At 36.9% G+C, this 13,597-nt stretch overlaps 1 protein-coding gene across 1 annotated transcript in view; it reads right to left on the bottom strand.

Moving 5' to 3' along the window:
- DLG2 (discs large MAGUK scaffold protein 2) overlaps window positions 1-13,597 on the bottom strand; it is a 2,308,738-nt gene that overhangs the window by 2,205,467 nt on the left and 89,674 nt on the right. The window lies entirely within an intron of this gene.

A 13,597-nucleotide genomic window follows, 5' to 3' on the forward strand; every position in this document is an offset into this window, starting at 1 on the left:
AGATATATTAGCATATCTCAAAAACTAAAAGCCTGAGATTTAGGCTCATTAATTAGCACAGGGTGATCTTCCCCAGACATCAGGCAAAACTACTGGTGCTAACTCCACAATTTCCTGCCCTATTCCAGGTCACTGGTATCTCCCTAAAAGGAGTTTCTGCACTACGTGTCTGGAGCACTAGCTTTTGCAACTGTTGCACATAAGACACACCCCCTGATCACTTGGCTTTGGTGGCCAGCAGGTGCCTGCATTCACATGTTCAATGGGGCTGCAGCAAAGAGTTTGGCTATTCCAATCTCAGCACAGAGGCAGCAGTCAGAAATGCCTATCTCTGAGTCTTTCCATGAAAGAGACCAATTTGCATATCTCAAAAGCAGAAGCCTAAGGGTCAGGCTTCTAATTCAACACATATGTGGGAGTCAACTACAATTCTCCCCAGACCACCTCCATGGTCATACACTGGCCAGCCAACGGTTATCAGAGTCTTCCTGGAACAAGCTGTAGTCATGTCAGGAGTCCCTGATTTTGCAGCTGCCACCCGGGAAATGCATCCCTTGATCATCTGGTCAACAGGACTTGCGTTCACAGGTACAATAGGACTGTAGCAAACATACTTCTTAATCAGATGTCACTCCAGGGCTCAGTAAGGAGGGAGTAGACAGAAATGGCCATTTTCTAGTCTTTCCCTCAAAGAGATTTACTTGCATATTTTAAAAGCGGTTGCCTCAGGGTATGGCCTCTAGGATGGACAGCAAGAACATAAAACCAGTCAATCCTAAAGGACATGAACACTGAATATTCTTTGGAAGGACTGATGCTGAAACTGAAACTCCAATATTTTGGCCACCTGATGCAAAGAACTGACTCATTGGAAAAGACCCTGATGCTGGAAAAGATTGAGGGCAAGAGACAAAGGGGCCAACAGAGGATGAGATGGTTGGATGGCATCACTGACCCAATGGACATGAGTTTGAGCAACCTCAGGGAGACAGTAAAGGACAGGGAAGCCTGGCGTGCTGTAGTTCAAGGGGTCACAAAGAGTCAGACATGACTTAGCAACTGAACAACAACAAAAAACCTAAATCCCGGTGCTACTGAGATATTCCCCTTTGGAACATGACAAGTTGTAATGTTCTGGCTATCAGAAGCTCTCAGAACTCACTAAGAAAATAGCTAATAAAAGTACGTTTGAGAACACTGTATGTTCGTTCAGTCGTGTCCGACTCTTTGTGACCCCATGGACTATACAGTCTATGGAATTCTCAAGGCAAGAATACTGGAGTGGGTAGTCTTTCCCTTCTCCAAGGGAATCTTTCTAACCCAAGGATTGAAGCCAGGTCTCTGGCATTGAAGGTGGATTCTTTATCAGCTGAGCCACAAGAGAAGCCCAAGCTAATAGCTAATATATATCTAAAAGATATAATACCAACACAATTAAATGGCAGAAAACAATATAACTGAAAAAATGAGCAGAGAAACTGAATAGACATTTTTCCAAAGAAGACATACAGATGGCCAATAGACACATGAAAAGGTGCTCAATATCACTAATCATCATTAGACTGACTGTCATCAAAATGACAAATGATAATAAGTGTTTGTGAGGCTAAAGTGAAAAAGGAGCCCTTGTACACTGTTAGTGAGCATGTAAATTGGTACAGCCCCAATGGAACAATATGGAGATTCTTCAAAAATTAACGATAGACCTACCATATGATAAACCACATCCGGGTATATATCTGGAGGAAAAGAAAATAGGATGTTGATGAGATATATACACTCTCATGATCACTGCAGTATTATTCACAATAGCCAAGCCAAGGAAATAACCTGTATCTCCATCAACAGTTCAGTTCAGTCACTCAGTCGTGTCCGACTCTTTGTGACCCCATGAATAGAATGGATAAAGAAGACATGCACACTGGTATGTTATCCATTCAGAACATGGGTGAACCTTGAGGGCATTACACTAAATGAATTAAGTCAGACAAAAAAAGACAAATACTGCATGATTTCACTTAAATGTGCAATCTAATTTTTTTTAAGTCAAACTCAAACTCGTAGCAGTAGACAGTAGAAAAGTGATTCCCAGAGGCTAAGGGTTGGGAGAAATAGGGAGAGGTAGGTAAAAGGATATAAACCTTCAGCTAGAAAATGAATAAGTTCTAAGGGTGTATGGTATTACAAGGTGACTACAGTTGATAACAATGTATTGTAGAAATGAAATTTACTAAGAGAGTAGAACTTAAATGTTCTCACCAAAAAATTATAAATTAAAAAAGTGTGTATACACAAACACACACTTATGAGTGTGGGTGTGTATATACAGTGATGGATGTGTGTGTGTGTATATAGTGATGGATATGTCTGTGTGTATATAGTAATAGATACATGGTGATGGATATAAACATATATACCAATGGATATATTAATTACATGGAGTTTCCCAGGTGCCTTAGTGGTAAAGAATCCACCTGCCAATGCAGGAGACACAAGAGACTCAGGTTCGATCCCTGGGTCTGGAAGATCCTGTGGAAGAGGAAATGGCAATCCACTCTAGTATTCTTGCTTGGAGAATCCCATGGACAGAGAAACCTAGCAGGCTACAGTCCATAGGGTCACAAGGAGTTGGACACGACTTAGCACACATACAAATACTAACTAATTCTTTCACAGTGTACACATATATCAAATCATTACAACATACACTGCGAACATCTTATAATTTTGTCAATTATACCTTCAATAAAGCTGAAAAAAAATTTTAAGGTTCAAAAAGTTGCCTCTTACATGTGGGTCTAGGATAAGAGATATGGTATAAGATAAAACCAAAGCTCAGCAGTCCAGACTATATATAGCCCAACACTGGCTAACTATATTGGCATTTTTTCCAAAGCATGCTTGAAATATTAATACATTGACTATTCTTTGTATTTGGCTTTGATATTTTTAAGGACATATATGAAAATTGTCTGTGTGTGTATATCCATACACACATACACATACAAAAGGAAAAGAGCAAGAATCAAATATGCATTAAAAAGATACCTCTGGGAACTTCCTAGGCAGTCTAACAGTTGAGACTCCATGCTCCCAATGCAGGGGGCATGGGTTCAATCCCTGGTCAGGGAACTAAGTTTCATATGCCACACAGCACAGCCAAAAAAAAAAAAAAACTTCTGACTACAGTGTAGAAAATGCTAAAAACTAATCCTATAATTCCAGCAAGAGATGGAAATGTATGTAAAAAGAGCCAGTACATTGTTTTACATATGCTTTTTTCCTCAGATATAAACATGATTATCAAATCAACTCATCTGAAACAAAAGTACTAGGATAGTACATGGAAATATATTTCTGTTTCTTACATAAAACAAAATTTCAATGAAAGAATAGCCAATATCTGTCATCCACAGATAAGATAAAACAAAACAGACATTAAGCCATGGATGTCAATTCTATTTAAGTGTCTACATCCATCTATTTTACCATTGCTCATGATAACATTTCAATGAACCATCATGATTAGATGTAACTAATGTACTCTTAAAAAGGAATTTTAAGAACAACAATAATAATAATTACTAAAAGTGATAATTTATCTTTTATATCCACTAATTAAGAGCACATTTTCTTTCATTCATTTCCCCTCCATTCTCCACATATATATACACACACTTGCCTAAAACTTCACTCATCAGTAAACATGTATTCATCAGTCACTATACTAATATAAATATAAATGAGCGAACACTCTGGGTCTTTATATACTTGCACTCTAGTGCTAACTTTTGTCCAATTAAGCTCTATTTTAAATTCAAAATAATACAGGAAGATATACAGTATAAAATGAATCTATAACATTCAAGAGAAATAAAAGAACATTGTATGTTTGAATAGGGATAGAAAGTCAGTGAGTAAGTAGATTAATTTTCTTCCCCAAGCCAGAACAGAAGAACAACATATTTAAGCTTTCTTCCTTGATTAAGCCCTCCATTGACATTTTTCCCCTGATATTCTCAAAAGGCCAAATTATATTAAGATTTAATAGTGAGGATCAATGTGTTTGATTAGAATACATAAATGGAAAATAGAATTCAATCAGTACAATTATTGGGATTTCACCCTACAAATTACAGAAATTTTTAATGTTATTTTAAAACAAATTACATAACCTTACTCTGCAATTAAGAAGAGTTGATTCTGTTTCTTTCTTGTCACTTTGTATAAGACTTGGACTATACATTAATAAACAAGTCCATTTTCAGGAAAAGAGATCTGTAATAAGCACCAATTAACATCTACAGTTAATAGCCAAGTTAAGGCTAGAATTCAGGCCTCCTCTCCCAATTCTGTTTTTTCAATTGATTGATGAACTTTCATTCTTTTTCTAATTGAAGTCTAGTTGATTTACAATGTTGTGTTAGTTTCAGGTGTACAACACAGTGATTCATTAACACATTTTTTTTCAGATTCTTTTTTGTCATACGTTATTACGAAATACTGAGTATTAGTTTCCAAGTTCTTGCCAACTACCTTGGCATACAACATTGCAACTTAATGCTCAAATAAAGCTTGTCTTTTGTTCTGAAGAAAAAAAAAAAAAAGACTTGGACTATATCTAGACTGTGATAATGATTTATTATAGAACTTTAACTCATCACAAACCAGATCTCCCAAATCTAAATTCTTATTACCATTTACAGACAGAATATTCACAAAACCTCATAAACTTCTACTAGATGAGTGGCAGCCTAACAAAATAACTGTGTCCCAATCACACAGAAATAAAAATAACACCATCATAAAGCAGGAGCAGACAACTAAAATGTTCCTTGTTCCTCCTTTTCTTCAGATCCTCTTCTTACATTTACTTCACTAACAAAATAACTGACAGGTCCCACATGCCAAGTCCCAGCTGGTTCTTTCCACCTCACTGAGAAGTTAACATATGAACAACTGCTCACAGTTTGTTAATAATAATGATAATTCCTATCAGTTTGAGTACTTCCTATGTGCAGGGTATACAAATTAAGCATTTATTAAGATAAATAGTGTTATTATCCACATTTTATAAATGAGGAAACCAAAGCTTAGAGGTTAAGAAGTTTACAAAACTGAGGTGATAGTTTCGGACTGTCAAAATTTACATAGCTGACAAGCGGTGGAACAAGTGTTCACTCAGGCCTGACTCCAGAGCCCAACTTCTTGACCACATATTAATTACACCTACTCAGCTTCTCTCCACCATAAAATATCTAGGTTCTTGCCACCATAAAATGTCTAGGTCCTCTGCCCTACACGATCTGCTTTAGTTAGAGAATTCATATTCTGTGAACTTATCCCTTTGTATAAACAAGATATTGTTTTAAAGTTAGGATAATCAAGGTTTATTCAGAATAATCTTCTTACTGGATAGACCAGATCAAGATAAGTAAGTGAATTGCAAACCTGACTTCACATGTTGTCTTCTATATTTCAACAATCAAATTATACTTTCTACTGTAATTCAGTAATCTGAACAGTCAGGCCCACCAAATTATTCTCAATATTGCCTTGAGAGTCCACCTTGTCACAAATATAGATAACTCTATGGATTGTTCCTGAGTCTTCGCAACAGCTTCAGAAACCTTCCACTCAAAGGATTCAAAAGGATGACAGATGTACAACAAAAGTATATTTTCCATGAGTTTCCTTAGTATAGAAAATATGATTCACAGGTTTCTTCTCCTCAGAGGCTCTCCAACTTCTCTGGTAGTAGGAAGTCCAGGAAACTAGCCCCGTATGGGAACTCTGACCAGTAAAAAGAGTGACTCTGATCCAAAACTCAGGTACATTGCAATAAAGGGCATATGAAAATAAAGCTAAACCACAGAAAGAGACACCACCCAAACTTTAAACATGTATTCAGCAACTCTATTTAAAATAAATAATGCATAGTTTAAAAATGATAAGGAATGATAACTATCCATTGTGAAAATGCTATAGGAAGAATATGTAAAGTATCTATATCCAAAGCACTTTCCACCAGGAAATTTAGAGAAGGCTTCAAAACGTGAAATTCAAATTGTCTTGAAAAACAAGTAAAAGTGCTCTAGGCATTCAGAAGGGGAAAAGAGCACCCAAATGGATAAAACAATACACACCAAGGAAAGGTCAAAAGTAATGGAGCACTCAAGGCAAGAGTGTCAAGTGTGCTGTATGCTCAGTCACGTCCAACTCTGTGTGACCCCATGGACTGTAGCCCACCATGCTCCTTTGTCCATGCAATTTTCCAGACAAGAATACTGGAGTGGGTTGCCATTTCCTCCTCCAGGGAGTCTTCAAGACCCAGGGATCGAACCTGTATCTCTTGCATCTGTTAAACTGGCAGGTGGATTCTTTACCACTGCGCCTACAGGGAAGCCCAAGACAGTGAACAGCACTGGCTAAATCAAGTTGAAGAGGTAGATGAGAACCAGTTAACAGAGGCTCAAAATACCATGCCAAGAATTTTGCACTTGATTTCAGGGGAAATAAAAGCAGCACTGAAAGCTTTTTAGTGGAGGATTTCACACATAGGTGGTTTAAAAAGGGCATTCTGACAGGTTCTATAAGCAACGAGTGTTGCTTAGTCACTAAGTCCTGTCCTACTCTTTTGTAACCCCATGGACTGTAGCCCACCAGGTTCCTCTGTCCATGGGATTTCTCAGGCTAGAATATTGGAGTGGAAAGCCATTTCCTTCTCTAGGGCATATTCCTGATCCAGGGATTGAACCCACATTTCATGCATTGCACGTGGATTCTTTACCACTGAGCCACCTGGGAAGCTGATAAGCAATGGGGGAGTCTTCAAAATAAACATTGCCTTTCAATGATGGAAGAGGATGATAAAGTTAATTTTTTAATAAACTAATATTTGGGCTAGAATGAATGTGAGGTGTCTATAACTGCATTTAATACACGTGAAATATTAAAAACCGAATGAGACTAAAGTGTTTGCAAATCCAATATGATGCTCATTTTCCATAGCAATTTAGCATTAGATACTAATTGGGGCTCTACACTGAATATTTCAAAAATATGTTATTGAGATAATGCTTCACTGGACAAGCTTACATTAATTTTAAAAGAATTTTTAAAATTACTTTATGTTCAATTTGACACTGAAGTTAGAAAATAGCTCTTTAAATATTTACTAAGTGTTATGAATGAAAAAACTGTTTCTCAACTGCCTGCCCTGTTTGTACCATGGGTCAATTAATTATTTTGTAACACTTGTATCAATCTGTGTGTGTGTGTGTGCGAGTGTGCTTAGTCGCTCAGTCATGTTCAACTCTTTGCAATCCCAGGGACTACAGCCCATCAGGCTCCTCTGTCCCAGGAATTTTCCAGGCAAGAATACTGAAACAGGTTATCATTTCCTACTCCAGGGGATCTTCCTGCTTCAGGGATCAAATCCACGCTTGTTTTATCTCCTGCACTGGTAAGTAATTCTTTAACACTGTGCCACCTGGGAAGCCCATATGAGATATATATATATATGATATATATAGAGAGAGAGATATAGATATATATATCATATATATTGATATAGATAAAGTATTGATATATGTATCAATATATATATATTGATAAATATTGATGGCTAAATAGATCGATATGCTTTAATACAAAAACTTCCCCCATGCAATTTCCGTCATGGAATATTACCAATGGACATATCCCATGACCCTTTATTGGTTTCCTAGTGCTCATGGAAACATTTTAAAAGTAATACTAGTGCATAGTTACACCAGTTACATGCCAGACACTGTGCTAAGCACTTTACATGTACTATGTCATATAGGCCTTGTAGCAACACAATAAAATAAACACTATAATTATCCTCTATTTTACAGTAAGACATGGTTAACCAACTTGCTGAAGGATACTACATCACAAGTGGTAAGGCTGCCAGGTGGTGCTGCTGCTGCTAAGTCGCGTCAGTCATGTCCGACTCTGTGCCACCCTATAGACGGCAGCCCACCAGGCTCCCCCGTCCCTGGGATTCTCCAGGCAAAGACAGAGTGCGTTGCCATTTCCTTCTTCAATGCATGAAAGTGAAAAGTGAAAGTGAAGTCACTCAGTCGTGTCCGACTCTTTGCGACCACATGGACCGCAGCCTACCAGGCTCCTACGTCCATGGGATTTTCCAGGCAAGAATACTGGAGTGGGGTGCCACTGCCTTCGCCGCAGGTGGTGCTAGTGGTATACAATCTGCTTTCCAAAGCAGGAGATGGAAGAGACGTGGGTTAGATCCTTGGGTTGGCAAGATCCCCTGGAGGAGGGCACTGCAACCCACTCCAGTATTTGTATTTCTCCTCTGCACTTAAAATTGCATGTACTACATTAGATTTATTGGTTCACATCTCTTTCCTCTACTAGACTGTAAGCTTATTCATGTTGTTACATCTAGTACCCTAAATAATCCCCGGCCCTGTCTCTAAGCGGGTACTCAGCAAAAGTTGAAGAATGACAAGCTTAACATTGCAGTGTATGGCACAATAAAGAAAACAGCATAATTAGCAGAACAGGCTGACAAGGTAGATAGGAGTTCAATCATCAAAGTCCTCATACGCTAGGCCAAGGAGTTAATGTTTGTATCCTAAAGGGAACAAACTACATGGACAGAAGAAAGGTTTAGATCTATGTATATCTAGGCCCTATTTCATATCCACCAGTCATATGTACAAACTTGGGAAGATTATTTAACTACCAGTAGCCTTAAATCTCTTCATCTGTTAACGGGGATAATAGAATCTCCCTCACAGATATGGTATCAGAATTAAAGATAATGTTTATAATGCATATAGCAAACTGCCTCACACACACACACACACACATATACAAACAATAAATGGCACCTATTATTATTACAAATGATATAGGACAGGAAGGACATTAACAAAATCTGTGTTCTAAACACATCACTCTGTGAGGGTATGAAAGACACATTGTCAGGGAGAAGAAGCTAGTAGTTGGAAAGACCCAGAAGGCAATTTTTAAATTCTTTCAAGGAAAACAGTTAAATATCTCAATTAAAGAGGGAACAATTAGGATGGGGACCAGAGGAAAAATATGAAAGATACATAGAAAAATAACTGGTAAGACTTGGTAACTAATCAGATACAGGAGACTTATATAATGATGAAGACTAGTTAGAAAAATCGACAGGTTAAAGATCAGCTATGTCAAATAAATGATGGCTTCTGTAATTAAAAAAAAAAAAAAGGAAAAGAACACTTCTAAGAGCATGACAGTAAAATCAGTAATGTGAGCAAGGTGAATGGTATAAGCCTGGAGTAAGGTGTGCAGATCTAACTAGAGATCAAAACATGAAAAGAGATATTAGAAAGCAGGGGTTTATACCTTTTTGAGTTTATATTAAAGAGGAAAAAAGACACACTAGTGAAATAGACGTGTTCACTGAAGACATTTCCATTAATAAAAAACTTGGTAGAACTAATCACTTTTGAAGTTCCAACTGATATGTTCATGTCAAATACTATTTGTTTGATCAAGTCTTGATGTCTCAAACTTGACTCCTCAAGCAAAAAATTTGGCCCAAGTTTTTTTTAAATCCATGATATTTCTCTTCTTTTTCTTTTGGTTCATATTCAAGACTACATTTTTTAGGCAAAGCCACTTGGGTTTTATATGGCTTGGGAAATAAATAATAAATATTAATAAAAAAGGAAAAAACTTCAATGAGTGAATTTTTCTTTGTTTGAATTTTATTAGTTCAAGTGATTGCCCAAATTAGAAGTGAAAAAAAAATTATGTTAAGGAATTAAAGTTTTTGAATAAAAAAAAGATCAGATAAAATTTTTGAAGAAATATGTAAAGGAGTACAAACGTATTTCATGATCATTGGTCAAAAATTGGGAATCCATTCAAGGACTTAAACTTATCTGTACCCTAATAAAGTAAAAAACTTAAGGAGTAAAGGATTGAAACTTAAATAATAATTTATGCCTAACAATTTAATTCCATTGTTACCTACTTCAGGATTAACAGTTAGTGACATTTCATTTGAAAATTTCAAAGAACAGAAATAATGATGTTAATAAATCAGTAAATAGCCTTATAGCTTATTAATAAACTATAGAAAACATATGTAATATTGTATGACCTTGGACAAGTTATTTGTCCTCTCTGTGCCTCAGTTTCTTCATATGACTGTTGACCTTTAAGACTCCTTCCAACTCTAATATTCTATGAACCTGTAAAATCATAAATTATATACTATACACTATTAAATGTTATAGGAGTTCAAAGGAGAAGCATTAATCTGGACTGAAAACCATGCTGTAACAGAAAGAGAGAAGTCATAATAAAAACCATAGTCAAAGACTGAACATATGTCAAGACTATGCAAAGTACTCTACAGTCATTATCTGACTTTTTGAAATAATAGACTTTATTTTTAAAACAGTTTTAGATTTACAGAAAGATGAGAAAAAAGTACAGAGAGTTCCATATACTCGCTCACGCCTGACTGAATTTTCACATAAAGACATGTACTATGAAGTTACTATTATTATGCCTATTCAGCTGATAAAGCTGCACAGTGGTTAAAGCTGGACTTGTTTTCAAGTACAATCCCCACCATTAGGCTGCACAGTCTTCCACAAACACCTGGTTTTAAATTACTGCTCTGCAACTTACTGCAAAACACATGATATGACCTCTCTGATCATCATTTTTTCAGAAAATGTGATGAAATTAAATAATGTGTATAAAGCATACTCATTAGTTAGTTCCTTTCTTTCTGTGAAGTAAACTGAGTCTCAGGAAGGAGATAACATTTAATCTGTGCTTCGATTATAAAAAAAAAAAAGCATATACCATTTTGATACAGAAAAGTTGTTCACCAAGACAGAAAAATCTTCATTTTTATTTTATATATCAGGAATAGTGAAGGGTTTTGAAAGAATGATTGAGAAAAAAGAAATAATACAGAACCAAGTGGAGAAAGGACCACATTTCAACAAATCAATATCTGCATTTAAATGAACTAAAGAGAAGCAAAACCTCTTCATTATAGATAAGAGAAGATAAGAGCTCTATGGAACAAAGCTCTTTAAAGAATACAGGAAAAGATTGGTCTGAGACTTCTTTACAAGAAACCAAAACAAAACCATAAAACTTCTATTCCCAAGCAAAAGTATACTAAAAGTTATATAACAAACAATTCAGAAAACACATATTAAGTAATTACAAAATACAAAGCTCTCTGCTAGTTGCTGAGGTAGACTGAATAATGGTCTCCCAAATATGTTCATGACTAAATACCCACAACCTATGAATGTTACTTTACATGATAAAAAGAACTTTTCAAATGTGATTAAAGATACTGAGATAGGAGATTATTCTGGATCATTCAGTGGGCCCAGTGTAATCGCGATAGTCCTCATAAGAGGACTACAGAGGGGGTCAGAGATGGTACCAGGATGATGGAAGCAGAAACTGGGGGGATGCAGTTTAAAGATGAAAAAAGAGGCCGCAAGCCAAGGAACAGAGAAGCTACAAAGGGCAAGGAAACGGATACTCACTTTAGAGCCACTAGAAAGATCACCATCTGCAGACACCTTGACTTTAGCCCAGGGAAACTAATCTAACTTTTCAAACATCCAGAATTATAAGAAAATTAATTTCGTTGTGTTAAACAGCTAAATTTGTGGTAATTTATTACAGCAGCAATAGAAAACTGTTACAGTTGCAAAACAAGGAACCACTACACATTGACTCTATTATGTACTAGGCACTATAATAGGTACTTTCTCAAGACCTGGTTCTTGCTTACTAAGAAATTACCATCTAATTGAAGCAACAGAAAGGTGTTCAGCTCATTATGTGATAAAAGCTATAACTGAATAAAAGTCTTACGGAAACATAGAAATTTAGCCCTAAAGGATAGGAACAAGGCTTTAAGTTTATGCCTTGCTTTTATAGATCTCCTTATTACTTGGGAAATATTTCTACCTAAGACACAAAACATCTTCCACTTTTTGTTGACATGAGAATTTTATAAGCCTCAAGCAATCTCAAAATTGAGAGTGAAAATCAGGAACTCATTTGGTTGAAACTTTTTGGTAGGTGATGCTTTTTAACTTTCAGATTGTTTCAAAATCTTTCTAAGTCATAATGCCTGGGGGGAAAATGTCTGCATATAATTGCTCTTAGATCAAAACTCATAAAAAAGTATTGTCAGATCAAGTGTTTTAAATTTAGGATACAAACAATATGATACAGGTGAATAGTGATGCTCTTGATACAATATAAAAGATATTTATTTGCTGAACACCATCTGGAAAAACAGAAAACTTGCAGGCACTATGGGAAAAAGCAAACTGAAAATACAAGCTAACAATAACGAAGATGTGTGGAGAGTCCCAGACCAGTTCACTGTTTCTGAACCCTCTTCAGTGGGAGAAACAACAGTGATGACTCGAAGTTCTAAATTAGCAAGAAGTCTAGAGAGAAGGAGGACTTCACTGGTAGTTCAGATGAGAAAGAATCTGCCTTCAATGCAAGAGACCTGGGTTCAATTCTTTGGTTGGGAAGATCCCCTGAAGAAGGAAAAGGCAACCCACTCCAGTATTCTTGCCTGAAGAATCCCATGGACAGAGGAGTCTGGTGGGCTACAGTTCACGAGGTTGTGAAGAGTCAGACATGACTGAGCAACTAACACTAGAGAGAAGAATCTTTCAGGCACAAGAAATCAGTGGCCATAGATACTCTGCTTCCTCCTAACCCTGAACAATTATACTGAAGTCCCTTTGAATGAGCCAGGCCTAAAACGGACAACTTCTTGGCTGTAATTCAGTCTCATACATCTGATACTGTACAAAAGTTTTCTGCTTTAATTGCAGTACTCCTGTTAGATATCATATCAGGGAGCAGACGTGCTTCCTAAGGATTAAGTCCATCCTGCAAATATATTTTTAAACACAAAAATAATAGCTCACGTAAATACATCCGCTTAATAGCAGATTTTCAGACAACCTACTTGTAATCATTTATTCACTGTTTATCTACCACCCAGAACATGAGGGTTCCATGAGGGTAGGGACCTCGTCCATCTGACTCACCACTGAATTTTCATAACCACACACAATGTCTGGCACACTGTATGGTTCCAGGCCATGCTTGTGCTCAGTCGTGTCTGACTTTTTGCGACCCTTTGGTCTGTAGTCTGCCAGGCTCCTCTGTACATGGGATTTTTCAGGCAAGAACACTGGAGTGGGTTGCCATGCCCTCCTCCAGGGGATCTTCCCAACCCAGGGATCAAACCCACATCTCCTTTGTCTTCTGAACTGCAGTCAGGTTCTTTACCACTGAGCCACCTGGGAAGCTCTGTATGCTTCTAGTGGAGTGTAAACTAGTATAACTATCTCGTAAAACTGTTTGAAAACCACTTGTAAAGTTAAAGATACATCTACCCTCTAACTAGAAAGCCTTAAGGGCTTCCATTACTTTGCCAACAAAGGTCCATTTAGTCAAAGCTATGGTTTTTCCAGTAGCCATGTATGGACGTGAGAGTTGGACTATAAAGAAAGCTGAGCACTGAAGA

Source organism: Giraffa tippelskirchi, chromosome 10, assembly GCF_054371585.1.
Source record: "Giraffa tippelskirchi isolate mGirTip1 chromosome 10, T2T-mGirTip1v1.2.pri, whole genome shotgun sequence".
In the NCBI taxonomy this organism is placed as follows: Eukaryota; Metazoa; Chordata; class Mammalia; order Artiodactyla; family Giraffidae; genus Giraffa; species Giraffa tippelskirchi.